General features: G+C 42.4%; 1 protein-coding gene and 1 long non-coding RNA gene across 5 annotated transcripts in view; one reads left to right on the top strand and one right to left on the bottom strand.

The window, feature by feature from the left end:
• Nucleotides 1-18,713, top strand: part of ENAH (ENAH actin regulator) — a 143,518-nt gene that overhangs the window by 53,362 nt on the left and 71,443 nt on the right. The window lies entirely within an intron of this gene.
• On the bottom strand, nucleotides 135-18,674 carry LOC309529775. The gene is made up of 3 exons (XR_014218443.1): nucleotides 17,635-18,674; nucleotides 15,432-15,664; nucleotides 135-857 (listed from the first exon to the last, which is right to left on the bottom strand). It is a non-coding gene; the product is annotated as an uncharacterized lncRNA (long non-coding RNA).

Here is an 18,713-nt window from a genome sequence, read left to right as displayed (position 1 = left end):
AATAGTCCCATTAAGAGGCAGGATGCGAAACAAGGACTCTGATCTGCAAAGTGAAAGGATGAGGTCAATGATATCATAGACCTAAATTAAGATGCTGATGGAAACCATAGCAAATTTTAAAAAACCAAACCAACTGTGTGAGAAGTCTGTAATGCGTTATATCTGGCAAGATGAAGCTAATGAAAAACAAGAGGGTGAACAAATACATGAGCTAGTGTTTTCCATGTATGCTGCATGTGATAGTTATAGAAAGGTCTTGGATTACAAATGATAATTTGGAGCATAGAATATACTCCTTCATTGGTGGAGGGGCAAAGACAAACCCTTTGCTATAAATAGGTTCATAAATGCACACGAACAGATTTATTCTCCTTAATTTAGGGCCACTCTCCATTACTGATGTTCTGAAACAAGGGTTCCTTTCTGGAGAACATCGTCTATGCATGGCTCCTACTTGCTGCCCCATAAAGAGCTAGTTAACTTTTTCTTCTTTCCTCTTTCTATTACAGCCATGCTGTCGGGAAATGTTATATTTGTCTGTGTTACAGAGCAGAGAGAATACAGAAAGCTGGAGCCAACACCTAGGTTACCAGGGGAACCTGCTCATGGATCTGGTAGACAGTGCCAGAGACTCATGGACAACTTTTCACAGGAGGGGGGGTCCTGCCACCACACCTGCTGTTGGCAGTAACTCCCGATTATAATAGAGTAGACCATGTCCCATATTGCTGTATAGTCAGCAAGTCGCTCCAAGTCTCTGCTGCCAGGCTGTCTTTGTTGGAGCCTAGCCCAAGCTTTTAGAAGCAGGAATGGTGCAGCTGTGATATCCGATTGAAGTTCCGTTGCTTGGAGCAGGTCTGCATATTAAAAGAAAATAACATGGGATCAGGGACAGAGACACTAGTCGGCTGGATGTGAGTTCAAAGGGGAATTAAGGCTGGAAAGCAGGACTATTTGGGTGCGCTAGAAACTGGATCGCTCGGCTGAAAACCAGTGTGGTGCATTGGTACTTGAACTAGAATCAAGACCACCACTGAGACCACAGGTGAGCTGCACCTAGACTACCTCCATTATGCTGGGATGGGCGACTGGGATTTATATGCCACTTCAAACCATTGTTTCCAAAGCAGTATACAACAGGAAAGTAAAAAAAAAAAAAAACAACAACAACCCAGATCTAAACAACAGATCCTAAGAACACAAAGTTGCATAAGTTATGTATAGTAAACAAGATAAAATGGTCAGGGAAAACCCTCTTTAAAAGTAAGTTTCCAGTAGCTGCCTGAAAACAAACAAAAAAGATAGATGCTTGTCTAAATTGTGTTCAATCTTTTTTATATTAAAAGAAAACTCAGTAAGGCAACATTTTGCAACATTTCCCTCTGCGATTGGAATGCTTCGGTTACATTTGTGTTTGAAACATCTTGGTTGCATTTTTTCCACATTACATAAGCCACATCTTCAAAGAAAAGCCCAGTGTCTGAGACAGGTTTCATCTGCAGTCAGAAAGCTGGCATGGCCCTCCAGGAAAAAGACAAGAGACTGAAGAAATATACTGAGTGAGAAACAGGACCATGGCACTGTAACGGTAGCCGATCACATTCCTAACTTGACTATGCCTTATTAGGAATGTATGTATTCTGTAAGTGAAAATAATATGTCAAACTGAAATACAATATGCCTCCTATACATAACCATATGCAAAGTAAGTTCCGAGGCTGTCAACTAGTTTTCCTGGAGCAAAGTCTTTGAAGTCAAGAAAATACTCTGATTTGTGGATGCATAGCCTGAATGCCTTTCCTGAAAGGTAACTGTGGCTGCAAACCTTTGGATAAGCACAAAATTAAAGAATTTGAATGAGGAAGAGCATCTTTGCATGAGGCTTTTAGTGATGTGTTACTAGAATTAGGTGCGTTGCACGTGTACTTTTTACTTTTTAACATATAAAACAAGTAAGCTTGTGTCATGATAGTGCATACACAAATCTGTCCTAAGGCTCAGAGCAATCCTGTACTCTTAATTACACCTGGGTGGAGGTAGGGGAGATACTTGTAGAGTAGCTGCTGCATCCTATATGTGATTGGCCCAAGAATGGAAGGAGGAAATGCACAACAGAACAAAAAGAGTAAAAATGACAGACATGCCTACATCCCTGGCAACCAATCAGAGACTGTGCTGGTGACAGTGCCCATATGCTTCCCATACATGGAGGGAACCAATAAACTAACTCCCACTGCATCACCACCCCCACAATCACAGCACCCACAGTCCATCAGGCCCAGTGGCACAGCCAGCAGTGAGGCCACTTATTGGAAGTCTCCAGGCAAAACAATAGGCATGAATTTGAATCCCCTTATGCAACCCCCTGCCATTATTTTTTTGAGCACACTACAGAAAGAGGAGGAAGGAGAATCCATGCAACACAGCACGCCCATAGCTACCTTGGCAGGTCACTTGCAGAGAGCACACATAGCTCAGTGTCTGGGACCGATGGTCAAGCAGACCCATCCATGGTATGAAATGATTCCGTTACCAAGGAGCTAAGGGCATGGGGCAGGACATGGAACAAAGGTAACTGTAGGCCCATATTGATCAGTAGTTCACTCCATAGGATAAGGAACATATTTTTCAAAGCAGCGGTGAGACTTAACACTCCACTGATGTCTTGGGGCTTTTGCCAAATCCTGAAGCTCCTCAACTGACAGGTCTCAAGTCTAGAGTTATTCTGTAAGATTCCTTAGTCTTACAGCACAATCCTATTTTTATAAATAAGATCTATGCAATGTAAATGAGCAGAACTGAGGGTTAAAAGTCATTTGTTGCTCATAATTTTTGATGTAAATGCTGGCATAATTCTGTGCAGCACAAAGTGTAAAAGTACTTTGTTCAGAAGTATAAAAAGCTCAATGGGCCTTGGAGTTTTCATGTGTGTTTGTGTTTTTAGTCTTATACTTTAAAAATCCATTGACGTCAACAAGATGTCCATAAGAATGGAATGCCTGGAAGATATTTTAAGAGAATGAACACCATCATTGTCAAAGTACAGACAGTGTTGCACATGAACTGCAATGTAATGACACAACAGGAGTTATTTTTAGGATTGTCACCATTGGTCAAGGCAGTTCAGGACATGTTACTAAGGACCTTGTTCAGAGAAGGACAGCTGAGTCAGATATCAGTAGCAGAGAGCAATAATCCCAGAATGCCTTGACATGATTGTGGGTGTTTGCAATATCAATGATATCCATTGATTGATTGATTGATTGATTGATTGATTGAATGCCCCTTAGCCCTCAAAGACGACACCCAGGTGCTAGTTTACAACATTACAAATTCCATTTTAAAAGGTTATAAAAACAGAAAGCATTAGGAAGAGAACCAAAACAAATCCACAAGCAGGGAGAAATTCAATCAGAAGCCTGGTGGAAGAAAAAATTTGCCCACCTAAATATAATCAATTAGGAGAGCAATTAAACTCTCTTGGAAGGGAGATCCTCAACCCAGGAGATACAACAAGAAAGCCCTGTTGAACCCATGTTTTCTATCAATAAACATTTTCAACTGTGTTTGTTTTGGAGGGAAAACATGGATGTCAGAGGGCATGAATGATTCTACCCTTCTAGATGTTTGCTTGAAAACATCAGGGGAGAAATTCAATGTTGCATGAAGGTGATCATTCTGCCACACCAAGCATTTTGGCCTGTCAGACAGAGAGATTTCTCTCTCTCTCTCTCTCTCTCTCTCTCCCCCCCCCCCCAGTTCTAGGGGTTCTCCTGACCCACCTGAACCTATTTTGGGGGCCGTGAGATGGGGAGATAGGAACCTTACTGCACAATCAAAAGTCCTTGAGCAGGGCTCCCAACTGGTGGAACGCTTTAAGTGAATCATACCCTGTACATATATTTTTGAAGCATTAGTTATTTTAAAACATTTCTTTAATTCCTTTTGTATGTGCTCGGTGTTTCAGTCAAGTCAGGAGTGGGGCATAGCTCAGTAGTAGAGCACATGCTTTCCATGCAGATGGTCTCATGTTCAGACCCTGGTATTTCCAGGTCAAGAAAATACCATCTGAAACCCTGGAGACTTTCTGGCAATCAATGTAGACCAGCCTTCTCTAGCTTGATGCCTTTCAGAAGTTTGGGACTGCAACTCCCATCATCCCTGACCACTGACCATGGTGGATGAGGTTGATGAGACTTGGAGTCCAATATCACTCTCAAGGAATACAGAGAGATAAATCACAAGCTAAACAATTCTGTGGTTTACAAAAACTCATTATCAATAATGTACAGCATTTCAACACCTTCTGTTACATGTAATCTTAAACAAATATACCATGCCAAAATAATAATGGCATGCGCAACTCAGTATCTCAAAGCCAAGCAATCCAAATATTCCTGAAATAAGTCCATGAGAGAAACTCTCTATGTGTATAGTTGTGCTGGTGTGGTCCCAATGGAACTTTGACATCAGGATACCCGGATTTCAATCTCTGTTTCATGAATCTTCTGGTTGACGTGAAAAGGAACTAATGGCAATTCAATGTTCTACCAAATAGATCAGCTCCAACTTTAGAAGTCCTTGTTTTGGAAAGTCAAAATTTCAAGGCCACAAGGAGCAACTGTCCCGGTTTCTGATTTGATCCTGGAATGTCCCACTTTCCCTTAGTTCCTATTTTCATTGAAGAAGAAGAAGAGTTTGGATTTGATATCCCGCTTTATCACTACCCTAAGGAGTCTCAAAGTGGCTAACAATCTTCTTTTCCCTTCCTCCCCCACAACAAACACTCTGTGAGGTGAGTGGGGCTAAGAGACTTCAGAGAAGTGTGACTAGCCCAAGGTCACCCAGCGGCTGCATATGGAGGAGCTGGGAATCGAACCCGGTTCACCAGATTACGAGTCTACCACTCTTAACCACTACACCACACTGGCTCTCAACATTGGAGAAATGTTGGGGGGTATGGAGTCAAGGAGATAAGTAACTATACAACCTTTAGAAGATATTTGAAGGCAGCTCTGTATAGGGAAGTATTTTAATCTTTAATGTTTTATTATGTTTTTATATATGTTGGAAGCCACTCAGAGCGGCTGGGACAACCCAGTCAGATAGGCGGGGTATAAGTAATAAAATTATTATCATTACAGTGGTGCCCCGCAAGACGAATGCCTCGCAAGACGAAAAACTCGCTAGACGAAAGGGTTTTGCGGTTTTTGAGCTGCTTCGCAAGACGAATTTCCCTATGGGCTTGCTTCGCAAGACGAAAACGTCTTGCGTTTTTTGCAAGTTTGTTTCCTTTTTCTTAACACCGTTAATACAGTTGCGACTTGACTTCGACGAGCAACTCATAGAACGCGGTGTGGTAGCCTTTTTTGAGGTTTTTGGCGATTTTTGAAGCTTTTCCAAAACTTTTCCGACACCGCGCTAGACGAAAAAACTCGCGGAACGAATTAATTTCGTCTTGCAAGGCACCACTGTACTCTTATTATTCTTATTATTTTATGGACACCCCTATTTTCATTGGAGAAATGTTGGCAGGGGAGGTATGCAACAGTGGTGCATTTTAACCAAGCACTCACCAGTGTCAGTAGTACAGTGGTGCCCTGCAAGACGAATGCCTCGCAAGACAAAAAACTCGCTAGACAAAAGGGTTTTCCGTTTTTTGAGTCGCTTCGCAAAACGAATTTCCCTATGGGCTTGCTTCGCAAGACGAAACGTCTTGCGAGTTCTTGCGAGTTTGTTTCCTTTTTCTTAAAGCCGCTAAACCGTTAATAGCTGCTAAGCCGCTAATAGCCGTGCTTCGCAAGACGAAAAAACCGCAAGACGAAGAGACTCGCGAAACGGATTAATTTCGTCTTGCGAGGCACCACTGTAGTGACAATCTGGCAGCCATGAATGGCATACTTAAAGTGGCAATAAAAAGCTGGATCTTCCAAAGGAATATTAGAGAAATAGCAGATTGTGCAGAGTGAGCCTGCCTACTACATAAAAATAACGTCTGGAGCTATGAATACATGGGGCACATTTTATATTTATATGGGGAAATATAGCAATCCACAGCAAAGTCAGGGTAAGTAGAGGAGATTTGACAAAGCCATCAAGGTAGAATAATCAGCTGAAAAGCAGCAGAGCCCTGAAAAGTGATACGATTTGTTAAACCCTGATACATCACACTCATCTGAAAGTAAAGACCCTGGAACTTACAAACCAAAGAATTACAACATAATATAGTAATAATAATAGTACCGGTAATTTATTATTTATACCCCGCCCATCTGGCTGAGTTTCCCCAGCCACTCTAGGCAGCTCCCAATCGAGTGTTGAAAACAATACAGCATTAAATATTAAAAACTTCCGTAAACAGGGCTGCCTTCAGATGTCTTTTTAAAAGAGGATAGCTGCTTATTTCCTTGACATCTGATGGGAGGGCGTTCCACAGGGTGGGCGCCACTACCGAGAAGGCCCTCTGTCTGGTTCCCTGTAACCTCACTTCTCACAATGAGGGAACTGCCAAAAGGTCCTCGGCGCTGGACCTCAGTGTCCGGGGTGAACGATGGGGGTGGAAACGCTCCTTCAGGTATATAGGACCGAGGCCGTTTAGGGCTTTAAAGGTCAGCACCAACACTTTGAATTGTGCTCTGAAATGTACTAGGAGGAGCCAATGCAGATCTCTCAGGACCAGTGTTATATGGTCCCGGCGGCCACTCCCAGTCACCAGTCTAGCTGCCGCATTCTGGATTAATTGCAGTTTCCGGGTCACCTTCAAAGGTAGCCCCACATAGAGCACATTGCAGTAATCCAAGCGGGAGATAACTAGAGTGTGCACCACTCTGGCGAGACAGATTGCGGGCAGGTAGGGTCTCAGTCTGCGTACCATATGGAGCTGGTAGACAGCTGCCCTGGACACAGAATTAACCTTCATCTCCATGGACAGCTGTGAGTCCAAAATGACTCCCAGGCCATGCACCTGGTCCTTCAGGGGCACAGTTACCCCATTCAGGACCAGGGAGTCCCCTACACCCGCCCGCCCCATCCCCCAGAAACCGTACTTCGGTCTTGTCAGGATTCAACCTTAATCTGTTAGCCGCCATCCATCCTCCACCCGCCTCCTGGCACTCACACAGGACATTCACCGCCTTCACTGGTTCTGATATGAAAGAGAGGTAGAGCTGGGTGTCATCTGCATACTGATGAACAGCCAGCCCAACCGCCCTGATGATCTATGCAAATATTATACACCTTTCCTCCTTGCACACCAACAGGAAGGCTTTGCCATATCAAGAAATATTTATAATGATGGCAGCCTGCTTATGTTTTTACAGTGGTCTCCCTACAGTGGTATTTATGGCTTGGGGGTAGGTGGGAAATGGTCACCGGTGTAACTCTTTAGTTTCATGTTTTGACTTTTTTCCATGTCCGCCCCCACCCCCAGCATACCAAATGGAGGCTTATCAGTATATAGAACATAATATATTTCTGTTTATCTTAAAGTAGCTGCTGGAGACTCAGTTTTGCATCATCAGTATAAAGATAATCACATATAGAGTTTTGGAACATACTATCAGCTCTTTATGGACACAGAGGGAGCATATGATTCATGCCTCAGTGCAACCAAGGGATTTGATCCAAATCCCTCTGAGTCACTCGGGTCCTTTATCCTTCAGGCATATTACTCTTCTTCCACCTTTAAAGTGCTGTTTTTGGGGGTGGACAATGAGTATGCACAAATGAATCTGGCTGAAATAAACACAGAACATTGCATATGAGTAAGGCTTATTCATTTTGTAGGGGAAGGTCCATGGGTCAGTGGTGGTATCTGCTCTGTATGTATATGGAAAGTCCCACATTCAATCTCTGGTATCTCTAGTTCAGTTTCCCAACCTTGGGCCTCCAGCTGTTTTTGGACTACAACTCCCATCATCCCTAGCTAGCAAGACCAGTGGTCAGGGATGATGGGAATTGTAGTTCAAAAACAGCTGGAGGCCCAAGGTTGGGAAACACTGCGAGAGGTGGCTGTGAGCCTTCCCTGAAATTCTGGAGAGTTACTGCCAGTCAGCGTAGACAATATCAAGCTAGATTGACCAATGATCTGAATCAGTATAAGGCAGCTTCCAATATTTCTAGGTTCTAAACTATGCTTTTCCTCTAAACCTGTAGATTTCGCTGTTCCCAAATAGTACAGTGGGGTTTTTGGAAGGCGTGGCATAGATGCAGTACAGATACTACTGTAGCTTGCTGTCTTCCACAAATAACTCCTTAAAAGGTTTGCCTCCTGCTCCTTTCCCCTCTCTGGGTAACAGTAAACCAGTCTACCCTTGCCCCACTAATAATAATAATAATAATAATAATAATAATAATAATAATAATATCCCGCCCATCTGCCTGGGTTTCCCCAGCCACTCTGGGCGGCTTATAGCACATAAAAAATTGTAAAACATTAGACATTAAAATTTTCCAAACAGGGCTGCTTTCAGACGTCTTCTAAAAGTCAGATAGTTGTTTATTTCCTTGACATCTGATGGGAGGGCGTTCGAAATGGCGAACACCACTACCGAGAAGGTCCTTTGCTTGGTTTCCTGTAACCTCACTTCTTGCAGGTGAGGGAACTCCCAGAAGGCCCTTGGAGCTGGACCTCAGTGAACGATGGGGGTGGAGACTCCCCCTATCCTTCAAGTTGGTGGAAAGGAACCCCCTCCTTTTATCCAAAGAGCCCCCAGAGAAGTCCCATATAAGTGTTGCCTCTGCTTGTGAACTGAGCCTTATTCTTCCTTCCTGGTTCTAGTATAACTTTATTTATAATATTGTGGGTGAGAGAGTATGGATAGTGATCTAAATATTTTAAGAAGATAAAGCGTTTGATCCAGAATCAGGCTGCAATGAACTCTTTGGGACTTAATTCTGAGTAGCATGCATAAGTTTGTGCTATATGTTAGTTGAACTTTATGACTGAATTGTCCCAGTGATTTCGGTTTTTGATTCAACAAAACTCAATAAAGAAGAGAAAGCAGAACGAGAAAAGAGAAAAAATTTTGGAAAAGATAAAAGAAGGAGAGAAAAAATTAAGGTCAAAACCAAAGTCCCAGGAGATTTTGAGGGAGATTAAATTGTATCAAACACAATATATGGAATTGATGAACCAAGAGATAGAGTGGAAAATAAAGCAAATGAGACAAAAGACATTTGAGTCGGCAGACAAGTGTGGCAAACTCTTGGCATGGCAACTCAAGAAAAGACAGAAATTAAATACAGTTTCAAGTTTGGAAGTGGATGGAAGGACCATATCTAAACCAAATGAGATAAGAAACTGTTTTGTGAGTTATTTCAAAAAACTTTATTCCCAAGGATTACAAAATGAAGAAGACATAGATAAATTCCTTAATAAACATGGATTACAAAAAATCTCTCCTCAAAGTAAGGTGGATCTAAACCAGAGAATAACAGAACAAGAGATTGAGGGTGCCATTCAGGACATGCAATTGGGCAAATCTCCAGGGCCAGATGGACTGACTTCCAGATATTACAAATCGTTAAAGGAATGGTTGATACAACCGTTAAAGGATGTCTGTAATGAGATCTTAGAGGGAAAAAAGGCACCTGAATCGTGGAAAGAAGCATATATTTCACTCATACCAAAGACAGAGACTGAAAAGACTCAATTGAAGAACTACCGCCCAATCTCGTTACTCAATGTGGATTACAAAATTTTTGCAGACATTTTAGCAAAAAGATTCAAAAGAGTATTGATGGAAAAGATTCATAGAGACCAAGCAGGCTTTCTCCCAAAGAGACACCTCTCAGACAATGTTAGGAATATAATAGACATTTTGGAAAAGTTAGAGGTGAACATAAATACTAAAGCAGTTTTGATATTTGTGGATGCGGAGAAAGCCTTTGACAACATTTCTTGGAGTTTTATGAAAAAGAACCTTCATGGGATGGGGGTAGGACAAGGTTTTGAGAATGGTATGGGTGCAATATATTCCGAACAAAAAGCTAAGTTGATTGTAAACAATGTAATAACTGAGGAACTTAAGATAGAAAAAGGAACACGACAGGGGTGCCCAATTTCCCCATTGCTTTTTATTTCGGTCCTGGAGGTGTTGCTGAACATGATTAGAGAGGACCAGCAAGTTAAAGGTGTACAGGTCGGAGCAAAACATTACAAGTTAAGGGCTTTCGCAGATGACTTAGTTCTGACTTTACAAGAGCCATACACTAGCACGAAAAAGGTGTTGGAGATAATTCAACAATTTGGCCAGGTAGCTGGATTTAAATTGAATAAACAAAAAACTAAAGTCTTAGGGAAGAACCTGACAGATATGGAGAAGAATAAGTTTCAAGAAGAGACGGGTTTGATGGTGGTTAAGAAGGTGAAATACCTAGGGGTTAATTTAACATCTAAAAATTTGAATTTATATAAGGACAATTATGAAAAATGTTGGTTAGAAATTAAAAAAGACTTAGAAATATGGTCAAATTTGAGATTATCAATGTTAGGCCGAATTGCAGTAATTAAGATGAATGTATTGCCTAGAATGTTATTTTTGTTTCAAACTTTGCAGATTATTGACAAGATGGACTGTTTCAAGAGGTGGCAGAAAGATATTGCGAAATTTGTCTGGCAGGGCAAAAAGCCCAGAATAAAATATAAAATATTAACAGATGCAAGAGAAAGAGGGGGATTTGCCCTGCCGGACTTAAAATTGTACTATGAGGCAGCAGCATTCTGCTGGCTGAAAGAGTGGATGCTCCTCGAGAATACAGATATCTTGGACTTAGAAGGTTTCAATAACGCATTCGGTTGGCATGCATATTTATGGTATGACAAAATCAAAGTGCATAGTGCTTTTAAAAATCACATTGTAAGGAAAGCGCTGTACAATGTTTGGATGAGATATAAAGACCTGTTGGAAAACAAAACCCCTAGATGGTTGTCACCCTTAGAGGCGAAGGCCCATAAGAAAGTTAATATGGAGGTCGGATGGCCAAAGTATTGTGAGATTTTAGAACAGGATGGAGAGAAACTGAAATTAAAGAGCCATGAAAAACTAAAACCCAAAGTACAAGATTGGCTCCACTATTATCAAATAACGGAGGTTTTTAAACAAGACAGGAAAATTGGCTTCCAGGTGGAAAAATCAAAACTCGAGACAGAACTGCTAGAACCCAATACTAAGAATTTGTCAAGAATGTATAACTTGCTGTTGAAATGGAACACACAAGATGAAATAGTTAAATCAGCTATGATTAAGTGGGCACAGGACATTGGTCATAATATTATGTCTGCTGACTGGGAAAGGTTGTGGAACACCGGAATTAAATTTACGGCATGTAGTGCCTTAAAGGAAAATGTGATGAAAATGGTATACAGGTGGTACATGACCCCAGTTAAGCTAGCAAAAATTTACCATTTGCCTGACAATAAATGCTGGAAATGTAAGGAAACTGAAGGTACTTTTTATCACCTTTGGTGGACATGCCCGAAGATTAAGGTCTTCTGGGAGATGATATATAATGAAATGAAAAAGGTATTTAAATATACCTTTCTTAAGAAACCAGAGGCCTTTCTCTTGGGCATTGTCGGCCAATTGGTGCAAAAAAAGGATAGAACTTTCTTTATGTACGCAACAACAGCAGCAAGAATACTGATCGCAAAGTATTGGAAGACACAAGATCTACCCACCGTGGAAGAATGGCAGATGAAAGTGATTGACTATATGACATTGGCGGAAATGACGAGCAGAATTCGAGACCAGGGAAAGGAGACTGCGGAAGAAGATTGGAAGAAATTCAAGATTTATCTTAAGGACTACTATAAACTTGATGAAGTTTAGAATGTCGAGATTCTATAGAGAGAAAGGGTTGCAGTAATATAAGATTAGAATAAGAAAGGACTATGATGAATTAGAGTTGGAAAAAACATTTATAAGTTGCTATAAAATTTGGACATGAGGATGCAGAAAGGGGAGGTATGGGGAAGTCCGAGGAAAGAAGTTTATGAAATGACATTATGAAATTATATTTGTTTGTTTGTTTGTTTTCTTTTTTGTGTTTGTCTGTTATAAAAACTTTTGTAAAACTAATAAAAAATATTATTAAAAAAAAAATGAATTGTCCCAGTGATTTCAATGGGACAAAAAAAATAGGGGGGGGGGGAATGACCAACTGTGCAATCCTAAACACATATTCTCAGAAGCTAATACCCATTGATAAGTGGGATTAGGGTTGCTGCCTAATTTAGGATTTCAGCCTAAGAAACACTTGCCCTGAGGTGTGTCCCTCACCTAGCTCAGTAGTACTTAGTCAACATGTATAGGAGTGCACTGTCAGTCTGTATCCAGCCCAATAAGTTTATGCTATCTTATTGTTCATTACCAATTGCAACAAGAAAATAAATAACCCAGGAATAATATGGAATAGTCATATATTAGAGTAGTTCAAGAACGTTCGCATCCTGTCTACACAGAACCCCTCTCAATAGAATTTATTTGCAGAATTTACAAAGGGAAGACATTTTGTCCCAGCTATATCTGTTGTCTGGAGTCCTTTCTTTGAGGGGTCCTCCAGATATCTTTGTTGCTGCACACTGATGATGATTTGTACTTAGGATGCTATGAGGCAGTGGCAAAATTAGACTTTATTTCACCCAGGTCAAAGACCCAGTTTGGCACCCCCGCACACACATCTGCGCGCGCACACACACACATTGGGAACCTCAATGGCACCCCTCTGGAGGCTTCACCCAGAGTAAAAAAAACTGGCTAGCCCTTCTGTAGCTACAGCACTGTATAAGAGCAGTCACACATGATCCCATTTTTCAGTTTGTACATTCCCTACAAAGGTTTTGGGGTGGTCAAACAGCTTTGCTTCCAAGCAGTACATATCCCTTAACTTCCTGGTGAAATCCCATAACTTTTTATACCATAAAGGTTCTGGTTTATTTTTGTTCAGCTTTTGCTGGATCCCTCAGTGGCCTTTGATACCATCAACCACAACATCCTTCTGGGCCGTCTGGAGCAGGGGTCAGCAAACTTGCAGGGGGCCGGTCCAGTGTCCCTCAGACCTTGAGGGGGGCCGGACTATATTTTGAAAAAGAAAATGAACGAATTCCTATGCCCCACAAATAACCCAGAGATGCATTTTAAATAAAAGCACACATCCTACTCATTTAAAAATACCAGGAAGGCCCCACAAATAACCCAGAGATACATTTTAAATAAAAGGGCACGTTCTAGTCATGTAAAAACATGCTGATTCCTGGACCGTCTGCAGGCCAGATTTAGAAGGCAATTTCGCCGGATGCAGCCCCAGGGCCTTAGTTTGCCTACCCACGGTCTAGAGAGGGGCTGGGAGCTGGGGGCACTGTTATACAGTGGTTCCACTCCTTCCTCCTGGGCCATGTTCAGAAAGTGGGGGGGCATGAATGTTCGGACCCTGGGCTCTCACTTGTGGGGTGCCTCAGGCTTCCGTCCTCTCCCCCATGCTTTTTAACATCTATATGAAGCTGCTGGGAGAGATCATCAGGGGGTTTGGGCTGGGTGTTCATCAGTATACAGATGACACCCAGCTCTACCTCTCTTTTCAATCAGAACCAGTGAAGGTGGTGAAGGTCCTGTGTGAGTGTCTGGAGGCGGCTGGAGGATGGATGGTGGCTAACTGAGGTTGAATCCTGACAAGACAGAAGAACTGTTTTTGGGGGACAGGTGTGGAGGACTCCCTGGTCCTGAATGGGGTAACTGTGCCCCTGAAGGACCAGGTGTGTAGCCTGGGATAAATTTTGGATTGACAGCTGTCCATTGAGGCGCAGGTCAATTCTGTGTCCAGGGCAGCTGTCTACCAGCTCCATCTGGTACGCAGACTGAGACCCTACCTGCCTGCAAACTGTCTCGCCAGAGTGGTGCATGCTCTAGTTATCTCCTACTTGGACTACTACAATGCACTCTACATGGGGCTACCTTTGAAGATGACCCGGAAACTGCAATTAATCCAGAATGCGGCAGCTAGACTGGTGACTGGGAGTGGCCACCGAGACCATATAACACTGGTTCTGAAAGACCTACATTGGCTCCCAGTATGTTTCTGAGCACAATTCAAAGTGTTGGTGCTGATCTTTAAAGCCCTAAACGGCCTCGGTCCAGTATACCTGAAGGAGCGTCTCCACCCCCATCGTTCACCCCGGACACTGAGGTCTAGCGCTGAGGGCCTTCTGGCGGTTCTCTCACTGTGACAAGCGAAGTTACAGGGAACCAGGCAGAGGGCCTTCTCGGTAGCGGCGCCCGCCCTGTAGAATGCCCTCCCATCAGATGTCAAGGAAATAAACAACTATCTGACTTTCAGAAGACATCTGAAGGCAGCCCTCTTTAGGGAAGTTTTTAATGTTTGAAGTTTTATTCTGTTTTCAGTGTCCTGTTGGAAGCTGTTCTTGTTCTTGTTGTTGTTGTTGTTGCTGCTGCTACTGAGCTATACCCATTCCAGACAGCAATGATGCGTAGCACTGGGGAAGCATCACATAACAAACAAAAGCTGAATAAACCCATCATTAGTGCACTATCATAGTGTCAAGAATATGCTGAAGAATACATCCATAATAAAATATCGGTCTGGAAGGGCCCTGATATAACTGTTATTAGCCATCTGTAATTGCAATGCCCTGTAAGTTCATTAACCATTCTTTTTTTATTGTCCAGAACAAAAATGTTTAACATCAACTCTATTAAACTTAATTTAATTTTAAAAGTATGGGATCCAAAGGATAATTATAACAAACTGCCGAAACAAAATTTAAAAATTCCTTCCAGTAGCACCTTAGAGACCAACTAAGTTTGTTATTGGTATGAGCTTTCAAAGAAGTGTGCATGCACATGAAAGCTCATACCAATAACAAATTTAGTTGGTCTCTAAGGTGCTACTGGAAGGATTTATTTTTTTTGTTTCGACTACGGCAGACCAACACGGCTACCTACCTGTAACCATAACAAACTGTGTTATTTATAGTACTGCTTTTGATCATTTAGGAGGATTAATTTACTTTGGGGCATTTCCATCACCTGTGGAGGGTGTCTCCCTTTGGCTCATAACTGTTCAATTGTTTAGTTAATTCTTATTTAAGCTCCTGATATGGGGAAGTGAATCCTTTAATACTTTCATTTGTTCAGCTTAGATAGCAGGGGTATGATAAAGCGAGCAATAATAATAATAAAGCACAATTTTCACTGCATGCTGAGGAGCAGCCTGCATTCTTGATGATACAAACAACTGCTTTGCCGTGAAGTTGGATAAGGATTGATTTCATCAACATCTGGTCATGCATCAAGTGTCACACGAATCAACTATAATACAATCAGTTGTGTGGAAGAGAAAGGAAGGAGAGAAATTGCTTGCTCTAACGACTTTATTATCTCGCAACAAGAGACAATATTTATTCACACTCTTACCTGGAAACCCTAGAGCAGCATCTAGGACTGGATTCAGTTCAATAAACTGACAGTTACCAATCTGGACAAACCAGAGGTGCTCTGTTTCAGTGAGAAGGCCATTCCCTGAATAGGGTTGCTGCCTCAGGTACAGGATATCTGAAGGACTTTCTCTTCCTGTATAAGCCAAACATTGTCTGAGGAGGTTCCCCTACATGTTGGGTGGTGGAAACACGGGAGACAACACAAGAGCCCTGTTGGATCAGACTGAAGGCTTAAATAGTTCAGCATTCTGTTGTTGCAGAATATATTGTTGCAAGCAATATATTAGTGCCATATCACTCTCTCTCCTTTGTGACTGTGCAGTGGAACTCTCCTTCTTGAGAGATTAATTTGGCACCTTTGCCAAGTTTTTCACTGCCTTTTAAAGGTGCATATATTTCAGGAAGCAAGGCTGGATCTGTCTGCCATATTATTGGTATTTTATCTGCCACACACTTGAACTTAGTTGTTTTATATTACAATCAAACATCGGTTGTCGAACAGCTCCATTTTCAAACATTTTGGTTCCTGAATGCTGAAAACCTGGAAATAACTGCTACGGTTGTCGAACATTTCGGAAGTCGAATGGTCTTCTAGAATGGATTACGTTCGACATCCGAGGTTTGACTGTATTGTTTTAACTGAAATGTTATGGAATCAGCACTGACATTGTTTGCTCTGTTTTATAGTATAAACTGCCTTGGGCATAAATACACTCAAAGGAAGTTAATGAATGAATGAATGAATAAATGCATCACTGCGGATACCTAGGTGAGAAATGTACATAAACAATCTGTTTGATGGAGGGTAGAGAGGGATGTGTGAGTGTGCATATTTTGCTCTGTCCACTTTAGCCTTTGCCACCCACAATCATCGACATGTAGCCCCTGGAACATTGCTCAGAAGACAATGTGGCCCTCAGGCTGAAAAGGGTTCCCCACTCCCATCTCACGGGTATGTTTACACACAGTGGGTGCTTCCAGGTTTTTTCTATTTTCAAGATCAATTCAATCACACACTGGCAAATTCCACTTGTGCAATTATAGTTGATTGGGACATTTTGTGCAACAAACCCACTTCCCCAAAAGACTGGATTCTTTGTGATAAGGAAAGAGTCAGGAAAATGCACTGGGAAGGTGTGGGATGACCCTTGCTTTGATGCAACATCGTCTAATCTCCCTGCAAACAAGTAAGACTGAATGCGAATTGAAGAGCCAATGTTGTCTAATCTCCCTCAAAACAAGTCAGGATGAATGGTCAATAAACTGTGCCCAAAGATGGGGGGAGTATTTTTCCTTTCCAGGATAAACCTTGGAGCGGTTACTCTTAAATGCAACATTAGCACTTCTTCAACCTTGTTCTTACGATGCGTTATTTTCCTTTTATTTCAGCATTTCTACAGAAGGCTAATCATATCTAAATTGGAGAAATAACTCAGCTAGAAATAACAAGGAAGTAGCCAGCAAATTCTTATCCATGGAGAATAAACATGTCATTATTTTTTAAAAAAACAAAAATAAAAAGCAATATAAGCTAACAATGCAGAAAACAAGGCAAATGTCATTGTGATGGGGTTCAGCTTCGATGATTAATTTGAGAAGCTGAAGGAACAGAAAGGCAGTACATATCATTTATTCATGGCCTAAAATTAGACTTTCGTCAAGCCTTTGACCTAACCACAATAGTCTGTTACATTTAGAACTTATGCCAGTCCTCAAACAAGACAACCTCATACCTAACCTTATACACACACTTACTTGGGGAAATGAACAAAGTATTTTGATCATGCCTTAAGCCGTAATGGACTAGAATCCCACTTCATCAGGTTGTCACAGCCTGTATACCCTTTGCATGGTCATTTAATTCCAACCTTACACCCACCCCTTCAAATCCATATGTGTGCATATTTATCTGATGACTAATGATTTATGCATCTGATGAAGTGAGCTCAAGTCAACGAAAGCTTATGTCATGATAAAGTCTCTTAGTCTTTATGGCGCCACGAGACTATTTGTTGCTTTTTGCTGAAACAGATGGACAAGGCTACTTCCCCGGAAATATTTGATTGTAAGTCCTACTGAATTTCGTTTGAGTTATTTCTGAAGAGGCATGCATGGGACTGAGCAGGAAGCCAGAATATTTGGATACAACCAGACATACAGCCCAATCCAATTATACTTACTTGGAAATAAGGCCCTTCTGAGTTCAATGGGACCTACTCTCAAGTGTGCATTTCAAAATGTGACCTTAAGTGCACTTCCAGGATAGAACAATGGAAACAAACGAGGTTCATTTCCAGGCGAATATGCTGAGTACTGGTGTTATGCATAGCATAGGTGCAGCTAAACTTGGGTACAGCAGTGGGATTTCTTCCACGGATTTAATATGCTCTTCTTCCTGAACCATGGAAGAGAAACCAAGATTGGAATTGAAACAGGAGTCATATTCCCAATTGGGACGCGTTAACTGGAAAGTGGTGCGCACTGGTGGCAATCTGCACGCTGAATACAGGAGGACCACGCCGAGACTAAAGTCCAGAAACTTTAGGTAAATGTGGATTGAATAACAAGGCGCATGGGAACCAGGCAAAGCAGAGAAGCAACCGGGGCGTTGAGCAATAAAGAATTCAAGGCAGGTCTCGCGGTAGAAAGGACTGAACAGTAACCAGCGGCTTGAACGGTAATATATGCAACGCACGTGTCCTTAGTAACCTACACGGCACGCAGCCGCTAACAAATGCAGGATGCTGTGCGGAGCAGAACATCGAAATACCGTATGCTTTAAGCACGGGAAGCCTGGAGGAGAAACCAGCAGTGGAAAATTAGCCATTCCGTGCCCATAGTCCCTTGTGACGATCTGCAAACGGCTCGTTCCAGAGAGGGCAGTCTTCTGGAGACTGCAGATTCCAGCCTTTTCGGTCGTAGGCTCGGGAAGTGCACCACCACCACCGTCGTCTGCGATGGCGGCGGGGGGGGGGGTTTCAGCTGCGCGCCACACCGGCACACGCGCCCAAGGTGCGCAAGGGAACCACCCGGGCGGTCAGCAGGGGTCGCCAAAGCGTATGAGCTCACCGCAGTGGCTTCCTCCTCCTCCTCCTCCTCCTCCGCAGTTGGTTGCTCCCACATCTCTCTACGGCGCTTCCACCAACCTCCCCCCCCCCGCGCCAGAACCCGCATGGAATGCACAGGGAATGCAGAGCAGCCAAGGAGGCGGGGCTTGCTCTGCTCCGCCCCCTTGGCGTCCCCCCTGCGTCCCCGCCCC

This window comes from Podarcis vaucheri (genome assembly GCF_965113315.1).
Source record: "Podarcis vaucheri genome assembly, chromosome: 3".
NCBI classification, from domain to species: Eukaryota; Metazoa; Chordata; class Lepidosauria; order Squamata; family Lacertidae; genus Podarcis; species Podarcis vaucheri.
Note: the sequence above shows the minus strand (reverse complement) of the source record. Positions and strands in the feature narration are given on the sequence as shown.